The sequence below is a fragment of the Giraffa tippelskirchi genome, chromosome X (genome assembly GCF_054371585.1).
Source record: "Giraffa tippelskirchi isolate mGirTip1 chromosome X, T2T-mGirTip1v1.2.pri, whole genome shotgun sequence".
NCBI classification, from domain to species: domain Eukaryota; kingdom Metazoa; phylum Chordata; class Mammalia; order Artiodactyla; family Giraffidae; genus Giraffa; species Giraffa tippelskirchi.
The window spans coordinates 95,436,786-95,455,591 of record NC_137289.1 but is presented as its reverse complement, the minus strand read 5'-3'; the positions used below and the strand labels follow the sequence as shown (position 1 = coordinate 95,455,591).

At 42.2% G+C, this 18,806-nt stretch overlaps 1 protein-coding gene and 1 pseudogene across 3 annotated transcripts in view; both read right to left on the bottom strand.

The window, feature by feature from the left end:
• Nucleotides 1–18,806, bottom strand: part of LOC145536998 (uncharacterized) — a 77,654-nt gene that overhangs the window by 45,910 nt on the left and 12,938 nt on the right. The gene's annotated exons all lie outside the window — the stretch shown is intronic.
• LOC145537000 (protein fem-1 homolog A-like) lies at nt 6,696–8,580 on the bottom strand (annotated as a pseudogene).

Genomic DNA, 18,806 nt, shown 5'->3' with positions numbered 1-18,806 from the left:
TGGATACAGGCACCTAAGACCATTTTATCTGATCTCAAGGGAGCGATGGAGCACCCAGATTCAGTTGATGGGGTTTAGGTACAGATAAGTGCAAAGTGTCCCTGGGGGTTGAGGTGGCCTGTTAAGCCAATTTAATGTACACTTGACCCTTGACCAACATGGGTTTGAGTTGCATGGGTCCATTTATACATGGATTATTTTTAAAAAATCTATTGAAAAAAATTCTTGGGATTTGCAACAATTTATTTGAAAAACTCATAGATGAACTGCGTAGTCTAGAAGTATCGAAACGTTTAGAAACTGTTAGGTATGTCCTGAATTCATCAAATATGTGTAGATAATAGTCTCTTTTGCTATTTAATATCATAAAATGTACACAAATTATAAAAAGTTGCAATTTATCAAAACTTACGCAGTTACAATAATACATGCGCTATTCACAGTCAAGAGAAATGTAAGCACATGGAAAAAGTCAGCAATAAATTATAACTGCATAAATTTAACTGTCATCCATACTGTACCACTGCAATCATTTCATACCCACCTCCTTTTGCAATTTTGATGAGTTCAAATGATGCAGGTATCTGCTTAAAACACCATGTGATATTAATCATCTGTGTGAGCAGTGTGTCTCTCCAACAAATTGTGTATTGAAGTAACAAGTCATCTTCTGTGGTTCTCATGTATTTTTCATCATGCTTAGTGCAATACTGTAAACCTTGAATAACACCATGAACCAAACCAAATCACTAGTGATGCTGGAAGTGCTCCCAAGAAGCAGCGAAAAGCTACGGCATTACAACAAAAAGTTGAATTGTTTGATATGTGCTATAGGTTGAGGTCTGCAGCTGTGGTTGCCCACCATCTCAAGACAACTGAATCCAGCATAAGGACTACTGCGTTTTTTTTTTTTTAAAGAAATTGATGAAGCTGTCACTGCGGCTATACCAACAGGCATGAAAACCTTGCACATTTTGTGAAACATCTTATCTCATCTTGAAAATGCAGCTTTAATGTAGATGCAGGATTGCTCTGAGAAAGGCATACCAAAAGCCTCTATATGATTCAAGGAAAAGCAAAGTCTTTCTACAACAACCTAAAGCAAAAGGAAGGTGAAGAATCTAAAGCTAGAGAATGTAATGCCAGCAAAGAAAGGTCTGATAATTTTAAGAAAGAGGTTTGTTTGGCTTTTGAAATGTCAAGACAAAAGGAGAAGCAGCTTGTACCCACCAGGGGGCAGCAGATGAGTTCCAGATACCATGTAGAAAAATCAGAGGCGAGGGATATCTGCCTGAAGAGGTTTTGAATACAGACAAAAGTGCCCTATTCTGCCGGAAATATGTGAAAAAAGACATTTATTAGTATGGAAGACAAGCAAGCACCAGGATTTAAGGCAGGAATGGATAGGCTAACGCTACTGTTTTGTTCAAAAGGAGCTGAGTTTATGAACAAGACTTCCTTATCTATAAAGATGCTAATCCTGAGACCTGGGTGTGTTAGTCACGACTCTTTGAGATCCCATGGACTCTAGCCCTCCAGGCTCCTCTGTCCATGGGATTCTCCAGGCAAGAATACTGGAGTGGGTTGCCATTTCCTTACACAGGGTATCTTCCTGACCCAGGAATCTAACCTGTGTCTCCTGCATTACAGGCAGATTTTTTACCATTTGGGCCACCAGGGAAGCCTTGATGGGAAAAGATAAACACCCGCTGCCAGTCTTTTGATTGTACAACAAGAAGGCCTGAAGAACCAGAACTCTTTTTCTGGATTGGTCCCATGGATGCTTTGTCTCTGAGGTCAGGAAATATCTGGCTGGTAAGGGACTGCCTTTTAAAGTCATTTTGACCTTGGACAATATCCCCTGGCCACCCAGAACTCCAGCTCTTCAACACTGAAGGCGTTAAAGTGATTCAAGTGTCCCCAAACAATACATTTCTAGTTCAGCCTCTAGATCAGGTGGTCATAAGGACTTTAAAGGCTCATTACACACAATCCTCTATGGAAAGGATTGTCAACACGATGGAAGAAAACTCCAATAGAGAGGACATCTTTAAAGTCTGAAAGGATTACATTATTGAAGATGCTATTGTTGTTATAGAAAAAGCCACGAAGGCCATCAGGCCCAAAACAATAAAATTCTGCTGGAGAAAATTGTGCAGATGTTATATATGACTTCACAGCATTTATGACAGAGCCCATCAAGGAAATCAGGAAGTTGTGAATGTGGCAAAAAAAAAGGCAGGGGATGAAGGATTCAAGATATGGATCTTGGAGAAATTCAAGTGCTAACAGACATCACACCAGAGGAATTCACAGAAGACTACTTGATGGAGATGAGTGCCTACTTCCCAACCAATGCCCGACAATGAGGAGGAAGAAGATGAGAAGACATAGAAGAAGCAGAGTCAGAAAGCAAACTGACATTAGACAATCTGGTAGACTCCTCAAGACTGCTTTTGACTTTTTTTATATGGAATCTTCTATGATACAGGCACTGAAACTAAAGCAAATGGTGGAAGAAGGGTTGGTACAGTATAGAAACATTTTTGGAAGAATGAAAAAGCAAAAAACTCAAGACAGAGATCACGATGTGTTTCCATAAAGTTACACCATGTGTGCCTGCCTCTCCTGCCTTCCCTTCCACTTCCTTCACCTCTGCTGTCCTGGAGACAGCAAGACGAACTCCTCCTTTTCCTCTTCCTCCCCGACCTACTCAACACAAAGACGGGCATGAAAACCTTCATGATGATCCACATCCACTTTAGCAGAGAATCATCATGCCTTAGGGTTATAAAACATATCTGTTGTGCATGTGTTTTGAGTGTCTTCATGTGAAAATCTAATAACTGTATGACAAGAACTGTATGGGATCTTTTTCTGGCCATTCTCATCTTCTAGGTATGAATCATATAGAATATTGTGTGCAAGATGTATTGCAGTGGACAGCCTATCCTTACATAGGCAGAAGATGAGTGATATTCAATATAAAATTATTAGTGTGTCAGTTTTCTTACTGTTTTACAACTTTGCTCTGAAAGAATACATTATTGTATGGTATACCTCACTCTCTCATGTAAATGGGAAAACTACATATAAGCCAGTCATCAGACCTGTTTTTTAAAGTAAAAATGCTCCTGATACTGATTATGAATATGACTATGATACTGTATGCCACAAAAATTTTGTAACAATTTATTCATTAGCATATAGGCTTAGCTACCATAAAGCAATCATATTGCTGTTTCTTCATTATCAGGGCATGAATCATAATTGTAAATAAATATGAATTTCTTTTTCATATTATCTTTTCATTTGTCATATCTAGTGTTAATAAAATGTAAACCATCTATAGTGTTTGTATCACATAAAACAATACTGATGTAGCTACTGACAGAAACTCCTCTGTCAGGATACATTTAACAGGAGGCTTCCTGTGTGCTGTTTTCAGTCTTGCATGAATTCTATGTTTCTTTTTTTTTTAAATAAATTTATTTATTTTAGTTGGGGGCTAATTACTTTACAATATTGTAGTAGTTTTTGCCATACATTGACATGAATCAGCCATGGGTTTACATGTGTTCCCCTTCCTGGACCCCCCTCCCACCTCCCTCCCCATTCCATCCCTCTGGGTCATCCCATTGCCCCGGCCCTGAGCATTTGTCTCATGCATTGAACATGGAATGGTGTTCTGTTTCACATATGATAATATACATGTTTCAGTGCTATTCTCCCAGAACGTTCCACCCTCACCTTCTCCCTCAGAGTCCATAAAATTGTTCTATGCATCTGTGTCTCTTATTCTGTCTCGCATATAGGGTTATCGTTACCATCTTTCAAATTCCATATATATGCATTAGTATACTGTATTGGTGTTTTTCTTTCTGGCTTACTTCACTCTGTATAATGGGCTCCAGTTTCATCCATCTCAATAGAACTGATTCAAATGTATTTCTTTTAATGGCTGAGTAATATTCCATTGTGTATATGTACCACAGCTTCCTTATCCATTCGTCTGCTGATGGACATCTAGGTTGCTTCCATGTCCTGGCTATTGTAAACAGTGCTGCGATGAACATTGTGGTACACGCGTCTCTTTCAATTCTGGTTCCCTCGGTGTGTATGCCCAGCAGTGGGATTGCTGGGTCATATGGCAAACCCACTGCTGGGCATACATATGTTTCTTAACAGCACCTGAATACAGGTGCCAGAGAGCTGGCAAGCCGGCTTTCAGGGATAATAGAAATTCATGTATCTCATTCGTATGGAAATTCCATACGGTGAACAGCAGCCATTTCACAAGTCTCCTCCTTTCTGATATTTAAAGTTACTTTTACAACCCCCTCTCTAGAGAATAATTCTAGCCTCTGGCTTTCTAGATGACTTGTTAGATTTTTGATCCCTGTCTCTAGTAAAAAGGGCTATCTTGTAAGAGAGTATATACAATATGTTGAATAAATCGCCTTTGTTCCATCAGAGCACCGGTACCCATGTCTCTCTCTCTCCTCTGTCTCCTTCATGTGGCTCAGCCTCTTTTTTTCTTTCTTTCACTTTTTTATCGGTCAACTCTGTACCCCCAAGTTCCGGTCCATTAAAGGACCACAACACTCCTCTTGTAAACAGATGACAAAAACTTACAGTATCAATGAATACAGGACAGTACTGTGAATGTTTTTTCTCTTCCTCATGGATTTTTTTTTTTTTGCTACTGCCTCATTTCTTTATTCCAGGCTACTAGAGGGACAATGATGGCATTTCCTGCCTTGACAGAAGGTAAAAACCTGGTCTAGAAAATAAAGACCATCCTAACACTGCAAATCCAAACAAGAGTTAGTTCCCTTAGAGGGACAGAATATCCAAGCACCTACTGTGGCTTCTGGAGGCTTCTGTGTCGCTTCCTGGAGACAGGGCTGGAGGAGAGGCACAGGGTGGGAATGGCCTCTTTCCTGAGCTGTGGGGGTGGCGGCTCCAGTCCCCTTCTGCTCTTGACTGCTTTCCCAACAGGCCAAAAACACTCTCCTGCTGGCGGCCATGGCGCACGGAGGATACCTCCCCCACCCTGCCTCCACACAAGACAATCTTGCAGGGGTTGCTTCTCCAGCAAGAGCACTTGATCGCCTTCCCCATTCCCAGTGATGGGAGACCAAGATTTTGTACTACTTTATTCAACAACCTATTTCCCACACCCACCGTCTTATCTAGCTGACTCAGTGCGTTAGTGTGTGAATACTTGGATTGTCTCAGGGTCACGTTGATCACGGTTACCAAGCATCTAAAAAATGGCTACAGACGCTTGGGTTGTTCACCACACACCTGTGTCCTTGTGCGTGATTTGTGAGGCAGAGGTGACCTGCAGTTTGAACTCAGAAACTGTGAAAATCAAAACCCAAACCAACCAACCTATTAATAGCTCTTGTTGGGTGGGAAGAGGCTGGCAAGCCGACCCCTTCCATATCTGGCCTGCTCCTCGTTTGGAAAATGACTTCTCTTTCTAGTGAGAATGGGAAGTTGGGCAGCCCAATTAAAAGGCGAATGAGTCAAGTGTTCAGAAATGTACGATCACCCTTGTTTGGGGGACTGTTACCTCCTGAACTCCTCACAAAATATAGCTCACTCTTGCTGGCTGAGGCCGTCTCAGGCAAGATAAAACCTTGCTGCATGAAATGAACTTAGGGAGCCTGACACCAAAATCTTTTTTAAAGAGTGGGAGAGGGAGGTGGGAGGAGGGTTCGGAATGGGGGAACACATGAACACCCACAGACAATTCAAGTCAATGTGTGGCAAAACCACCACAATACTGTAACATAATTAGTCCCCAATTAAAATAAATAAATTAATTTTAAAAAGTATAGGGCAGAAAAACCTCCTGCACCACACATGTAAGCTGCCGATGCTGGTGTGTGCTCAGTCCTCTTGGACTCTTTGAGACCCCATGGACTGTAGCCCACCACATTCCTCTGTCCATGAGATTGATTCTCCAGGCAAGAATACTGGAGTGAGTTGCCATTCCCTTCTCCAGGGGATCTTCCCAACACAGGGATCAAACCCCCATCTCCTGTGTCTCTTGCATTTGCAGGTGGGTTCTTTACCACTGAGCCACTGGTAAGCACCAACTCCCCTCCCCCAGGTAAATAAACAGAACACCAAACCACAAAAGCTACCCAAGGGGCTGACAGCTCGGGGGCAGAGTCCAACCCACAGCAGGGCAGAAGGAGCAGGTGCAAATGTGCCAGAAGGGTTGATTCTCCAACTTTGCCCCCTCGAGCCTCCAGTTCTAACACTGCCTGGGTGCCTGGGTCTTTCCGGTTTGGTACATAAAAGGTAGAGGCCAAACCCAACTCTTGGCTTGTTGTGTTTCTAGTAGGGGAGGAAGGCAATGGCTTCAATCCCTCTGCCCCAGGGCAGAGGCAAGATTCTTTGAAACTCAGGCAGATGGGATGTGTGGGAGGTTGAGCATCTTCTCCTAATGGAGCATGAGTGTGCTAACCCCTAGAAAGAGTTAGTTCTCTGAGCACGTGGTCTGGAAGCTTCTACCACCAACAGCTCATTGATTCTTGTCCCCTCTCCCTGATAAGGGGAAGGGGCCATGGAGGCCCGTGAGCTCTTCCCTGGTTTCCAGCCACCAGAAGTGGTCTCCAGAGACGGGGTGGGGACAGGTGTGGGCCCTGCCCCTCCTGGGTTCTCCTCTCCAACCCCTTTCAGTACAGCTGGATGAAAGCCTCTAGCTCTTAGGGAATGAAGCCCTTGCAAGAGATCTTGTTCTTGTCCAGGGTGCAGGCTGAAATGCACTACAGGGTCACATAGTTGAAGGGCTGAATGGTGCTCTTGGCCAGCAGCTTCTCATGCAGCAGCTCATAGGCTGTCTTCTTAAAGGCAGTGGTGGTATCCATGTGGGCCCTCGCCTCTATCAGGGCATTCATGATCCCCAGGCAGTTGTTCTGCTTTGCGATGTGCACTGGGGGTGTTGTCAAAATTGCGGCTGTCTGGGTCAGCCCCGCAGTCAAAGGCACCTTGACCACCTGGATAGAGGGGAATCTGCCCACTTAGAAGTGAACCATGTTCATGGTCGGTGTCCACCGTCATGTGCAGGAGTGAAGACATTCTTGCTGTGAGGGACACACTTGAGCAGCAGCTCTGGTGCTTCATGTCCTCCTGATCCGGCCTGCACTTCACTTTCTCCAGCAGGTAGAGCAGGTGGAGGATGATGGCCAGGGCCTTGGTGAACTGGACTGAGTCCCTGGGCTCCTTGGGCCCGCTCCACTTCCCAGACCTTTGCCATAGCACCCGCATTAGATCTGCGAAGCCAACTGGCATACCCAGGCTGCCCCTTGGCCAAGCAGTTCTGGAGCACTTAGGAGAAGAGTTCATCAAAGGATAGGAAGCTTCTGGTGGTCTGAGGCTCCAGGTTGTTCTCCTGCATGTCCAAGGTGTACTTCCAGTAGTGGATGCAGCACTAGACGCTGTCCAAGTTGGCCTACACCACATCCTGGTAGTGCATATAGTGGGAAGTGTCCGGGTGGGAGGGACCCAGGACCACTCTCAGACCAACAGTGCCTGCATGTGCTTCTCATCCCCCTGCGTGATGAGAGCCTCCAATTCCTCGGTGGTGTTTACCTCCCTGGAATAGTCAGAGGCGAGGACTCGGGTTTAGGCAGACACGTGCCCCCTGGTGACGCAGCTCCATGGTCCCTACCAAGAGTTTCAGGACTCTGAGCAGATCCTGCCTCTTAGCCATGTAGGTGGCTCCCAGCAACTCCAAGGCTGCCAGGCGGTTTCCCAGCTGGTGCTCAGGTGTTCCCCTTGGGAACAGCTGCAGCAGCAGGCGCCCTGGGGCTGCATATATGCCTGGCTGGTGGAGGGGCCTTCTAGGGCCATCCCTGGCCACGTCTCCTCCCCAGCAGGCTGCTCCTGGCTGAGGTCCTCCATGATGCTGGTGTGGTCCATCATATGGGCAGCCAGAGACGGTGTGCCATAGCCATCTCATTCCCTGTGAGCCTGGCACCCAAACAGCAGCTGCAGGACACCCGGGCTGCTGGCCTCGGTGCAGTCACGCAGGGCCACATTGTCCTTCATGTTGCACAGGTTCACCTAGGCGCCCTGCAGTAATAGGTAGCGGGTGATCTGGCGGTGGCCTGTGTAACAGGAGATCATGAGGCACGTGTGCCTGCACCAGTTGGCCACCTCCAGGTCCACCTGGTGTTCACCCACCATGTAGCGCACCACCTCCACGTGCCCACTGAAGTAGTCAGTGCGCAGGTGCTTCGTGCGTGTGTGCGTGGTGCAGCTCACCAAGGCCCCACAGCACAGCAGGCTCTGCACCAGGTCCAAGGGGTCAGTGGCCGAGGTGGCCGAGGGTGGCTGCACACCCTTGATGGACTTGTCACTGAAGCGTACCAAGCCACCTGCCTCCAAGCTGGCGCCGCACGGTCCGCCTTACTCAACCACATCTAGGCGGCTGTAATGGGAGGTGATGACAAGCGCTGTCCCCACCTTAACCCCCTACCCCCCATCTCCTGTTGGCCAACTCGTCTGTCAGCTTGTCCAGCTCCTCCCTGTCCAGCCACTAAGCAGCCTCTGAAGCATCTACCACGGACTGTGTTGTATATGGTGGTGTGGAGGTTCACCATCTGGGCCTCCGCCAGGACATGGGCTGGCCACAGGGAAGGTTGCAGGGACAGGGGACTGAGGACTGAGCCAAGAGGGGCAGGCTGCAGCCTTCACCATCTCTCCTGCTACCATCCTAGGTGTGTCTCCTTATCAATTTTCTTAATAACATTTTTTTTTCTCCAGCTTACTTTAAGAATACAGGATATAATCCATGGGTGTGAGTGTGTGCTCAGTCATGTCTGACTTTGTGGTTCCAGGGAATGTACCCTGCTAGCCTCCACTGTCTGTGGAATTTTCCAGGAAAAAGTACTGGAGTGGGTTGCTATTTCCTTCTCCAGGGGATCTTTCCCATCCAAGGATCGAACCCACCTATGTGGCCCATCTACTACACTGGCAGGTGGCTTCTTTACTGCTACCACCCAGTTAATGCATATAACATACAAAATAGGTGTTAACTGTTTGTGTTAACCGTGAGGCTTCCAGTCAATTGTAGACTTAGTAGTTAAGTTTTGGAAGAGTCTAAAGTTATACTTGGATTCTTGACTCAGAGGGGGCTTGGTGCCCCTAACCCCTACGTTGTTCAAGGGTCAACAGAACTGTCATTGTTGCTTCCATGACCCAATACATCACTGGGACAGTGTTTTGCATGCTTGTTCTAGGAATGCTGGATAAAGACCAAAGGGAATTCTCTGGTTCAGGGGCTGCCACGTGCAGAGAGATGACAGCAGAGTGTGCAATTCACTCCCCAACTCATCTACCTATCCTCTCCCAGGTGTCCGAAGAACAGCAGAGAATCCCTGGAGGACAAAGACAAGTCACGGCCTTGACTAAGACTAAAATGCGGCAGGTAGATTAGGACAGTAAAGCATCAATACAATGGCCCAGTCTGGCCAGTGGGAAAAACCAGCGCGGGGTGCAGGCTCACTGTGGATTACCACCAGCGGAATGTATGTTGCTCCGGTGGCCCTGGCCATTTGAGACTTTGTGGCTGTAAACAAATGTACAGCACAGAGATAGGAAGATGGCGGAGGAATAGGACGGGGAGACCACTCTCTCCTCCACAAATTTATCGAAAGAACATCTGAACGCTGACCAAACTTCACAAAACTACTTCTGAAGGCTGGCTGAGGACGTCAGGCTTCCACAAAAACTGTGCATTATCTTCAAAAGAGGGCGGAAATTAGATACTGAAGAGATCTCCAAACAGAAGCCAAATAAACAGAGGGAAGCGCTTTGGAAGGGACAGGCCAACAGATTAAGATCCCTGTAGTTAATACCGACTGCATTGAAAAGGACCTATAGATCTTGAAAAGTATAAGCAGGAATAAGGATCTATCTAAAACTGAGCAGATCCCACACTGCTCACAACAGCTCCAGAGAAAGTCCGGGATATATATATTTTTTACTATTATTATTATTATTTTTTTTTAATTTAAAAAAAATTTTTTTCTCTTCTTTCCTTTTTCTTCAAGTCCTCTATTACACCTTTAACTTTCATTTTCATAACCCACTATTAACTTGCAAAAAAAAAAAAACCCTATTTTTGAAGCAAACTACATACATATATCTTATACCTTTTGTGTTTTCTTTTTTTTAATGTTTTTTTCCTGTTCTACATTTTTTTACTGTTTCTTTTTTTACTGTTTTACTGCTTTTGTTTCTTTTTACACTGTTTCTTTTTTTTCTTTTTTTTTTTTAGATTGTAAGTTTTATAAGAGTCTAACCTCTACTCTAGATTTTTAATCTTTGTTTTACATATTTGATATCAACTTTGTACATTTAAGAACCCAATCTTTAGGACCCATTTTTACTCAGGAGTGTGATCACTGGCCTGATCACTCTCTCCCCCTATTGATGCTCTTTCTTCTCCCTCAGGGAACCTCTATCTCCCACCCTCCTCCTTCTCTTCTCAACCCAATTCTGTGAATCTCTGAGGGTGTTCTGGGTACCGGAGAACACTTCAGGAACAGGATACTGCCCAGATCTCTCTCTCCCCTCTTAATTCCTCCCTTTCTACTCATGCTCACCTCTGTTACCTTCCTCCCCCCTCTCTATGTATCTCTGTGAATCACTCTGAGGGTTCCAAACTGTGGAAAGCACAGAGGGAAGTGCTTACTGGCTAGATTGCTCTCTCCACATTTGAATTCCCCTCTTCCCCTCCTGGTCACCTCAACCCCCCCCGCCACCTCATCTCTCCATGTAACTCAGTGAACCTTTCTGGGTATCTCTCACTGTGGAGAATCTTTTCACCATTAACCTAAAAGTTTTATTATTGAGGCTGTATGGAAGGAGAAGTCTTGAGGCTACTGCAAGAATAAGACTGAAAGCCAGGGGAAACATTAATTAATAAGAGACCATCCAATAGCCTCCATAAATTCACTGAAACCAAGCTCCACCCAAGAGACAATAAGTTCCAGAGCAAGACATACCACGCAAATTCTCCAGCAACGCAGGAACATAGACCTGAGCATCAATATACAGGCTGCCCAGAGGCACACCAAATCCATAGACATCTCAAAAATTAATACTGGTCACTCCATTGCACTCTAGAGAGCAGAAATCCAGCTCCACCCACCAGAACACCGACACAAGCTCCCCCAACCAGGAAGCCTTGACAAGCCAACTGTCCAACCCCAACCGCAGTGAGGAACCTCCCCAACAAAGAGGAACTTCATACTACCAGAATACAGAAGGGCCACGCCTAACACAGCAATCTAAACAAGATGAAAAGGCAGAGAAATACTCAGCAAGTAAAGGAAAATGAGAAATGCCCACAAAGCCAAATAAAAGAGGAGGAGATAGGGAATCTATCTGAAAAAGAATTTAGAATAAGGATAATAAAAATGATCCAAAATCTTGAAAGCAAAATGGAGTTACAGATAAATAGCCTGGAGACAAAGATTGAGAAGATGCAAGAAATGTTTATCAAGGACTTAGAAGAAATAAAAAGGAATCAATATAGAATGAATAATGAAATAAAGGAGATAAAAGACACTCTGGAGGGAACCAACAGTAGAATAATGGAGGCAGAAGATAGGATAAGTGAGGTAGAAGATAGAATGATGGAAATAAATGAAGCAGAGAGGAAAAAAGAAAAAAGAATCAAAAGAAATGAGGAAAACCTCCGGGACCTCTGGGACAATATGAAACGCCCCAACATTCGAATCATAGGAGTCCCAGAAGAAGAAGATAAAAGGAAAGGCCATGAAAAAATACTCGAGGAGATAATAGTTGAGAATTTCCCTAAATTGAGGAAAGAAATAGTCACAGAAGTCCAAGAAACCCAGAGAGTTCCAAACAGGATAAACCCAAGGCGAAACACCCCAAGACACATATTAATCAAATTAACAAAGATCAAACACAAAGAACAAATATTAAAAGCAGCAAGGGAAAAACAACAAATAACACACAAGGGGATCCCCATAAGGATAACAGCTGATCTTTCAATAGAAACCCTTCAGGCTAGAAGGGAATGGCAGGACATACTTAAAGTAATGAAAGAGAATAATCTACAACCCAGATTACTGTACCCAGCAAGGATCTCATTCAGATATGAAGGAGAATTCAAAAGCTTTACAGACAAGCAAGAGCTGAGGGAATTCAGCACCACCAAACCAGCTCTCCAGCAAATGCTAAAGGATCTTCTCTAAACAGGAAACACAGAAAGGATGTTTCAACACGAACTCAAAACAACAAAGTAAATGGCAACGGGATCATACTTATCAATAATTACCTTAAATGTAAATGGGTTGAATGCCCCAACCAAAAGACAAAGGGTTGCTGAATGGATACAAAAACAAGACCCCTATATATGCTGTCTACAAGAGACCCACCTCAAAACTAGAGACACACACAGGCTGAAAGTGAAAGGATGGAAAAACATATTCCATGCAAACGGAGACCAAAAGAAAGCAGGAGTCGCAATACTCGTTTCAGATAAAATAACTTTAAAATAAAGGATGTGAAAAGGGACAAAGAAGGACACTACATAAAGATCAAAGGATCAATTCAAGAAGAAGACGCAACAATCATAAATATATATGCACCCAACATAGGAGCACCACAATATATAAGGCAAATACTAACAAGTATGAAAGGGGAAATTAACAATAACACAATAATAGTGGGAGACTTTAATACTCCACTCACGCATATGGATAGATCAACTAAACAGAAAATTAACAAGGAAACACAAACTTTAAATGATACAATAGACAAACTAGATTTAATTGATATTTACAGGAGTTTCCACCCCAAAACAATCAATTTTACCTTTTTCTCAAGTGCACATGGAACTTTCTCCAGGATAGATCACATCCTGGGCCATAAATCTAGCCTTGGTAAATTCAAAAAAATTGAAATCATCCCAGCCATCTTCTCTGACCACAATGCAGTAAGATTAGACCTCAATTACAGGAAAAAAACTATTAAAAGTTCCAACATATGGAGGCTAAACAACACGCTTCTGAATAACCAACAAATCACAGAAGAAATCAAAAAAGAAATAAAATTATGCATAGAAACGAATGAAAATGAAAACACAACAACCCAAAACCTATGGGGACACTGTAAAAGCAATACTAAGGGGAAGGTTCATAGCAATACAGGCGTACCTCAAGAAACAAGAAAAAAATCAAATAAATCAACTAATTCTACACCTAAAGCAACTAGAGAAGGAAGAAATGAAAAACCCCAGGGTCAGTAGAAGGAAAGAAATCTTAAAAATTAGGGCAGAAATAAATGCAAAAGAAACAAAAGAGACCATAGCAAAAATCAACAAAACTAAAAGCTGGTTTTTCGAGAAGATAAACAAAATTGACAAGCCATTAGCCAGACTCATCAAGAAACAAAGGGAGAAGAATCAGATCAACAAAATTAGAAATGAAAATGGAGAGATCACAACAGACTCCACAGAAATACAAAGGATCATAAGAGACTACTACCAACAGCTATATGCCAATAAAATGGACAACTTGGAAGAAATGGACAAATTCTTAGAAAAGTATAACTTTCCAAAACTGAACCATGAAGAAATAGAAGATCTTAACAGACCCATCACAAGCACGGAAATCAAAACTGTAATCAGAAATCTTCCAGCAAACAAAAGCCCAGGACCAGACGGCTTCACAGCGGAATTCTACCAAAAATTTAGAGAAGAGCTAACACCTTTCCTACTCAAACTCTTCCAGAAAATTGCAGAAGATGGTAAACTTCCAAACTCATTCTATGAGGCCACCATCACCCTAATTCCAAAACCAGACAAAGATGTCACAAAAAAGGAAAACTACAGGCCAATATCACTGATGAACATAGATGCAAAAATCCTTAATAAAATTCTAGCAAACAGAATCCAACATCATATTAAAAAGATCATACATCATGACCAAGTGGGCTTTATCCCAGGAATGCAAGGTTTTTTTAACATCCGCAAATCAATCAATGTAATACACCACATTAAGAAATTGAAAGAAAAAAACCATATGGTTATCTCAATAGATGCAGAAAAAGCCTTTGACAAAATTCAGCATCCATTTATGATAAAACCCTCCAGAAAGCAGGAATAGAAGGAACATATCTCAACATAATAAAAGCTATATATGACAAACCCACAGCAAACATTATCCTCAATGGTGAAATATTGAAAGCATTTCCCCTAAAGTCAGGAACAAGGCGAGGATGCCCACTTTCACCACTACTATTCAACATAGTTTTGGAAGTTTTGGCCACAGCAATCAGAGCTGAAAAAGAAATAAAACGAATACAGATAGGAAAAGAAGAAGTAAAACTTTCACTGTTTGCAGATGACATGATCCTCTACATAGAAAACCCTAAAGACTCTACTAGAAAATTACTAGAGTTAATCAATGAATATAGTAAAGTTGCAGGATATAAAATTAACACACAGAAATCCCTTGCATTCCTATACTCCAATAATGAGAAAACAGAAAGAGAAATTAAGGAAACAATACCATTCCCCATTGCAACAAAAAGAATAAAATACTTAGGAATATATCTACCTAAAGAAACAAAAGACTTATATATAGAAAACTATAAAACACTGATGAAAGAAATCAAAGAGGACACAAACAGATGGAGAAATATACCGTGTTCATGGATTGGAAGAATTAATATAGTGAAAATGAGTATACTACCCAAAGCAATCTATAGATTCAATGCAATCCCTATCAAGCTACCAATGGTATTTTTCACAGAACTAGAACAAATCATCTCACAATTTGTATGGAAATATAAGAAACCTCGAATAGCCAAAGCAATCTTGAGGAAGAAGAATGGAACTGGAGGAATCAACCTGCCTGACTTCAGGCTCTACTACAAAGCCACAGTCATCAAGACAGTATGGTACTGGCACAAAGATAGAAATATAGATCAATGGAACAAAATAGAAAGCCAAGAGATAAACCCACGCACATATGGACACCTTATCTTCGACAAAGGAGGCAAGAATATACAATGGAGAAAAGACAATCTCTTTACCAAGTGGTGCTGGGAAAACTGGTCAACCACTTGTAAAAGAATAAAACTAGAACACTTCCTAACACCATACACAAAAATAAACTCAAAATGGTTTAAGGATCTAAATGTAAGACCAGAAACTAGAAAACTCCTAGAGGAAAATATAGGCAAAACACTCTCCGACATAAATCACAGCAGGATCCTCCATGACCCACCTCCCAGAATATTGGAAATAAAAGCAAAAACAAACAAATGGGACCTAATTAAAATTAAACGCTTTTGCACAACAAAGGAAACTATAAGCAAGGTGAAAAGACAGCCTTCAGAATGGGAGAAAATAATAGCAAACGAAGCAACAGACAAACAATTAATCTCAAAAATATACAAGCAACTTCTGCAGCTGAATTCCAGAAAAATAAACGACCCAATCAAAAAATGGGCCAAAGGACTAAACAGACATTTCTCCAAAGAAGAAATACAGATGGCTAACAAACACATGAAAAGATGCTCAACATCACTCATTATCAGAGAAATGCAAATCAAAACCACAATGAGGTATTATTTCACACCAGTCAGAATGGCTGCTATCCAAAAGTCTACAAGCAATAAATGCTGGAGAGGGTGTGGAGAAAAGGGAACCCTCTTACACTGTTGGTGGGAATGCAAACTAGTACAGCCACTATGGAGAACAGTGTGGAGATTCCTTAAAAAACTGGGAATAGAACTGCCATATGACCCAGCAATCCCACTGCTGGGCATATACACCGAGGAAACCAGAACTGAAAGAGACGCATGTACCCCAATGTTCATCACAGCACTGTTTACAATAGCCAAGGCATGGAAGCAACCTAGATGTCCATCAGCAGACGAATGGATAAGGAAGCTGTGGTACATATACACAATGGAATATTACTCAGCCATTAAAAAAATACATTTGAATCGGTTCTACTGAGATGGATGAAACTGGAGCCCATTATACAGAGTGAAGTAAGCCAGAAAGAAAAACAAAAATATAGTATACTAATGCATACATATGGAATTTGAAAGATGGTAACGATAACCCTATATGAGAGACAGAATAAGAGACACAGATGCATAGAACAATTTTATGGACTCTGAGGGAGAAGGTGAGGGTGGGACATTCTGGGAGAATAGCATTGAAACATGTGTATTATCATATGTGAAACAGAACACCATTCCATGTTCGATGCATGAGACAAGGGCTCAGGGCTGGGGCAATGGGATGACCCAGAGGGATGGGATGGGGAGGGAGGTGGGTGGGGGGTCCAGGAAGGGGAACACATGTATACCCATGGCTGATTCATGTCAATGTATGGCAAAACTATTACAATATTGTAAAGTAATTAGCCCCCAACTAAAATAAATAAATTTATAAAAAAAAAAAAAAGAATCAACCAAACATTTCCTGGAAATTTTCAGATAATTCTCTGGCAGACTCTCCAGGATGAGATTACAAAGAGGTTTTTACTTTCTATGCATTATTAAGCACTTTTTGCAATAATAATGATCATTGGAAAAATAAAATTTATATGTTTAAAAAAATTTTAAATGGACTTCAAAGGATTTCAGAGTTTACCACCCTTACCTGCTTCTGGTTCATACACCCTATTATGGCAGTTGAGTCAATGAATATGGCTGGAAAGGAATCAGCTCTTTTCAGCTACTCCCTGGGTAATTAATTAAGGTCAGGGGTCTTATGGACATATTTTGACAACGTGGGATCCTCTGTTGAACATCCTGGGTATAATCTTTCTTTCACCGAGCGACCTAGACCACCCTGGCTGGTAACCCTCTGGATGGCAGCCCAGCCAGCAGTGGGGGAGCCTGAGAGATTGAAATTTAATTCTGGTTCAGCTACCTGGATTCTCTCGTTAGATGGACACTGTCCTAGAGCAAAAGGCTAATTACTACTTGGTTCAGTACACTTCTTACTATGTCCCGCTACAGCGACCCACATAGGCCAAAGTACACAACCTAACAGATCTCTGTGAATACATGAAAAATGTCCTTGTCTCTCTTGTACATGATCCATTCAGATAAAAGGTCTGGTAAGTAGCAGGAGATAATTGGGGGGTAAAGTGAATTTATAGCTACTAGAATGGGCCATAATCATTTTGTGTCAGTAGAAGACGAGCAACAACACAGAACCTAAGAGGAAACACCTTTGACCTCAGAAGTACAGGAAAGTGAAAGGCATTAATGATCTTTGCCTTTCAGAACCACCCCCTGAAGCCTTCTTCACAAATAAGAATGACCTGGCACATCTCCCCCAAATTGCAAGAGCCTTAAATTTAACTGACTGTCAGGCCTTCCAATACCTACGACCAGGATATTATCACCATTCCCCTTTATCTTGCTAAGAAGTCTGTCAGAAACAGCAGGGAGGGCCCCAGCTCCTGCATCGAACACTCAGAAAACCTGTGAACACCTCCAAATGTTTTCCTGAACCATTTCCATTGGCCATCACTCAGCAATTCTATGGGGCAGAAGAATACCATGTGTCTGGTGGCATGGACATCTAGGACTAGACTCAAGTTTTCAAACAGAACTGACAACCTGTGACAGTGATGAACTTCACCTAAGCCTTGAAAACAGTGACAGTCAAGAAATCCTCACCCCTCATCTGTGTTCCTTTTTGAGAAATGACTTACCACAAAGAACCACTCTTCCCACATGACTTAGGTAAGTCTGGCTGTCCACTCTTTCCCATGACCCCATACAACTTGGAAATGACTCCTTTGTTTACCTGTGACAAGGCCAAATGCAGAGCTTTCTCCTTGTGCCTGAATCTGTGGACAAGGCCAGACACAGACCCTTTAATTCCCCATTATCTGTCTCATGAATGATTAACTGAGATTAGACATTTGTCTCCCTTACATATTTACTAATGATGCGACCAACAAGGGCTTAATTTCCAAAATATCCAGACAGCTCATACAACTCAGTAACCAAAAAACAAACAAACAGCCCAAACAAAAGTAGGCAGAAGACCTAAATAGACATTTCTCCAAAGAAGACATACAGATGGCCAACAGGCACATGAAAAGATGCTCAACATCACTAAGTATTAGAGAAATGCAAATCAAAACTACAATGAGGTATCACCTCACACCAGTCAGAACGGCCATCATCAAAAAATCTACAAATAATAAATGCTGGGGAGGATGTGGAGGAAAGGGAACCGTAACTGTACACATGTTTCTCTAATAAGGTCTATCTATATTGTTCTTCTGAACAAGAATAAGAGAACCATAGGATTCTTCATTTTTCCTTTTACTCGCTCTCCAACTACCTCTTATGTGTACCTCTTCATTTTAGTTCCAATTTGTTATGATATACATTCATATACATTTGCATTGTAATTTTTCATTTAGATAACAGAAACAAGCACTGATGTCAAAAATATACTTGAAGAAAACTTTCTCACGCTAATGGAAAATGCAAAGATCACTTGAAGAAAATACATACATAAACTGTACTTTAGCAATAAATCTGAATTATTATAAAGAGACAAATGGCTCTCTTAAAATACAAGTTTAATGCAAACTCACTGACAACAAGAGGATTGTTTTTAAATTTGGTAAGCACACTATAAATGGTGTATGGAAAATAAAACAGTCAAGGAAACAGTAAATTTCTAAAAAAGAAGAGTAATCAGAGACTTAGCCCTCCTATTTATTAGAATAAACTATAAATACAAAGAAATT